Source organism: Cyphomyrmex costatus, unplaced genomic scaffold (genome assembly GCF_001594065.2).
Source record: "Cyphomyrmex costatus isolate MS0001 unplaced genomic scaffold, Ccosl1.0 scaffold516, whole genome shotgun sequence".
NCBI lineage: Eukaryota > Metazoa > Arthropoda > Insecta > Hymenoptera > Formicidae > Cyphomyrmex > Cyphomyrmex costatus.
Genome location: NW_017279406.1, coordinates 71843 through 76495, shown reverse-complemented (window position 1 = coordinate 76495; position 4653 = coordinate 71843).

Sequence of the window (4653 nt, the reverse complement as noted above, 5' to 3'; positions counted from 1 at the left end):
GAACAGCAGCCTAATGGACAAAACGCTTTACATGTATGTGTCACACGTACGATTGAAAAATATATGTATGTGTCACACGTACGTCTGAACATAACTGAAACGTACCCTTTTCGGGACTCGGTCTCTAGATCTCGGTATCGGCTGCACCAATTTTATTCGGACTAGTCGCAATCGAAAGATACCGATGACATTATATAATAAAAGTGTTTTTAGATTTTTGATTCTGCTTTTAAATTCTGAGTAATTTTAATCTGAAGTTTCAAGATGTGAAAACTCGAGATAAAGCTAGTGGTAGCGTCGTGAATTTGACATCGACATGAACATATACACACATCAAGTATCATGTCATCATGTCAGACGGTTATATTTTTATTTTATGCACTTGGCGTCGCGACGCTACCGCGTCGCTTGATTATTATAATGTTTACACTCTCATTGCGTTTTTGCACAAAATCTCAAACTCTTAATATTAGAACCGAATAAATGCAAACTACAAATGACTATAAGCTATTGCAAGCTGCAAGTCCTATAAGTTAGAACCAGTGATGCAAACTTGTGTCCGCTTGCGAACAATAAAGAGTCTCTACTTGCAGGACATCAACAGCGTCATTCATCAATACGGAACAGACTGGCGTAACACATAATCAATGATGCGAATGTATCTATCATATAATACTTACAGCACGCGATCATGCCACCGAAAGTGCTGATCGCGTGCTGCAAGCCGGCCGGAATTCGTATCTTTGGTTACGTGTGGCTCGTATTGGATCTGACACTTAACTTTAAAAAAATTAATAAAAAGTTATTAGTTACTGATAAAATGTAACTAAATAAAGTTAAAAAATTAGGAGTCTAAAACGTAGCTAAGTTAAGTTAAAATTAATTAACTTTTTAAAATAATTAGTGAGAAGGCTCTATATGTACAAAACAATACAAAACTAAGAATAGAAGGGCAAAGAGCCAAATAAATCTATCGAAAAATATTAAATATATAAAATTTAATAAAACGCTTTAATAATTACAAAAAGACAGACGTTTCGACACCGATCGGGTCATTATCAATGTTACAATTAATAAAGTTAACATAAAAAATGAATGCATTCTTCTTCCATTAAAAATTGATTCTAATAAAAATTATTTACGAATTAATAAAATTATAAAAAATTAATACCAAAAAAACAATTACCTTCAATATTAATCTTCATATAAATCGGTATAGAATGAATCATATGTTGAAATAAGTATAAAATAACTTTTTAACTTTTTAACTTAACTTTTAACTTTTTAATTTAGTACTACCCAACCCTGCTTGTTACCAGTATAATAAAACTCCTGGCAAAAACTCCTACAAGAAACGCACGGGTTTAAAAGGCTATAAAAAAATACCGATCGGGTCATTATCAATGTTACAATTAATAAAGTTAACATAAAAAATGAATGCATTCTTCTTCCATTAAAAATTGATTCTAATAAAAATTATTTACGAATTAATAAAATTATAAAAAATTAATACCAAAAAAACAATTACCTTCAATATTAATCTTCATATAAATCGGTATAGAATGAATCATATGTTGAAATAAGTATAAAATAACTTTTTAACTTTTTAACTTAACTTTTAACTTTTTAATTTAGTACTACCCAACCCTGCTTGTTACCAGTATAATAAAACTCCTGGCAAAAACTCCTACAAGAAACGCACGGGTTTAAAAGGCTATAAAAAAAAATTTAACTGGAATAATGTGAATATTTTGGACTGCGAAAGTTTTTATCATAAGCGATTGATATCAGAAATGCTTTACATCAAGACACAAAGTAATGGTCTTAATTTAAAAACAGATACCGATGGTCTTAATCGCTCATACGCTAATATTTTAGACAAACTAATAAACATTAATTTGACATAACTTGTTTGTGGTCTGTTGATTTGTAATAACGGTCTTCATTATATCGTTGTACATCGTCATATACAGACATATTGACGATGAAATTTGATCAATGCGATTTTTGTGATATAATTGATTTTATGTCTTTTGTCGACCAACTTGAGGTAAGCTTATTGAGTATTTAATTTTTACTGTTTTATCAAATTTTATAATTTTAAGAAAATTTTTAATGTAATTTATAATTCTTGATTATATAATTCACAGACATACTCGATTATTTGAACTAATGTACATACTTTCACCTGAAGAAGTGATAGTCTTGCCTCAGATTGGTTGTATATTACATACTGCGGGACAACATCATTGTTTGCAACTCTGAGTAATTTTTAATTTTTTAATTTTATATTGTATTGTCGCTGATGATGATCCGAAACGAAGGATCGAAACGTTCGACATAATATCTATGTTATAGATTTTAAGATTATATTTTTACGCACTGCTAACAGCGTTGACTCTTAATAGCCTTTGTATTTACTTAAATTTTTTGTATTGTTTTTAAAAGGCTATTTCTTTCGTATATACTTGTTTCTTATACTTCTGTGTACGTTACATGTATATTTCTCTATGTTTATATCCTGACGACTGCTCTCGCGGCTTTTGAGCACTAGTGTCGATGCAATCGCCACACCAGTATATTAATTGAAAAATCGGTTTCATATACGCTTGAGAAATTACATAAAATCATTCACAAATGCAACACGCGTGATTCCATGTATTTTTTAAGAGAAAGAGGGGGGGGAATTTAAGGGCTCGAATGTACCTATTAATTCTCTCACATCAGAATGTTTTCTGAAGGAATATTATAATAATATTATGATTTATCATGATAAGTTTTTTAATCTCATGCGCGCATATCAGTACGATCCGGACTAAGCACTGTGCGGCGCAGCCAACGTTTTATAAACTGGACAGGGCTATACCTTGAGTGGCCTAAGCATTTCAGCTCTATAAAGCTAGTAGGAGCAAACCTGCAGAATTAAATTAAAATTGAAATTTTTAGTACACATTTTGTATTAATTTATACTATCAATAAAAATTTTGTATCCTATATGCCGTTTTGAAAAAGAAAATGTGGCGCTGCAAGGTTAATATTAAGCTGACAGAACTAATTTATAATAAAGGAAAGAAAAAGAAAAATTATATCAGAAATCAATAGGATGGAATTTGTACTAATTTGTACTACCAGTGACAATTCTATATTATATGTCATTTTTAAGAAAACAATGACACTGCTAGTTTAATATTTAAAAACAAAGAAAGAATAAGGCAAATAAGAGTCAAAAAACATAAATATGATCTACAAAATCATCGCATATGACACAATATATTTTATATCACGCGAACTGCGTGACATAATAGTACATTGTGTAACGCGCGGGGGCTACATCGTACCTCCACTTTCTTCTGTTAGAGAGAGAACGAAAAATCTAATTGTGTTTCCTCCTTTTCGCACGCGCCAGCCATCGATATCCTTGCCTGGCATTTGGCAATGCTCGGTCTATCTATACTATGTCTATGATGTAGGTAGATAAACACTGTATACCAGGGCTGGGCACATTTCAATTACTTGTATTTGAAATACAGTATTTGTAATACAAATACTATTTTAAATACTGTATTTCAAATACAACACAAAATATATTTTGTATTTTATATTTCAAGAATGTTATTCAATGTATTTTGTATTTCAAATATAATTTCAATGTATTTTGCATTTGAAATACCAAAAATATCCTGTAATAGTAACATAAATTTTTTTTATATTACGGCGATACTGATTATTTTCGTTAACTTTTAACAAGCAGTGTGTCAAGTCATCAGTGTTATCAAATCTTATGATCTCGCACAAAAAAATAAGTTTCTCGTGAGGTTCTCGTGTAGTAGTACTCGTGTAGTAGTTGTCTGTGTTACTAATCAAGTGTTTCAATGAAACGATTTAATGTATATTCAGCGATTCGTTTTAATTTTTCAGATCTGCTACCACCTTGATCGATTTGGTTCTCCCATCGTCGTAGTTGTCGAATCGATGTAACTTTCTTAACCTTTGTTTAACTCCTTCAAGCGATCTTTGTTTGGTTTTGGCACTTTTCCAATATTCCACGGCTTGCCTTTTATATTCACTTGATATTGCTTCTTCAATAAAACTACAAATAACTTCTTCCGGAAGATATATCTTATCTTCATTTTCCTCAAATAAATCCACTTTTTCAGCTTCTGGAAGCTCATATGCATTGTACAAATCTAATGTTTCTTCTTCTTCAAATTCAAATTCATTTTCCATTTTTATTTCTTGCAGCATACGTTCAATTTTATTTTTCACGTGTTCTTCTTGCGGAGTTATCGGACTTTGTGGAAGGTTAAAAGCAGTGAAAGTTACATAGAGTAACATTATTACGTTGTATGGATTAAATTGTATCATTCTTTAAAAAAAAAATACAATTAAATATAATATTTAACTTTTGGACTTTGACTACATAAAAAATAAAATTTACTTTAAAACTACGGTAGCGTTCTTTCAATTAATTTTTATATTTCGTTTCTTTCTTTCCACTTTCTCGAATAATAAAGATATGTAATGGTCCTTTTAAATCTTGAGCATGTCGAGACAATTGGAAAAAGATGTACAAATGTATATACAATTAGTTATAAATATTCTGAAATATGAAACAAATATAACAAAATTAAATTTTTTACCTGAACATAATTA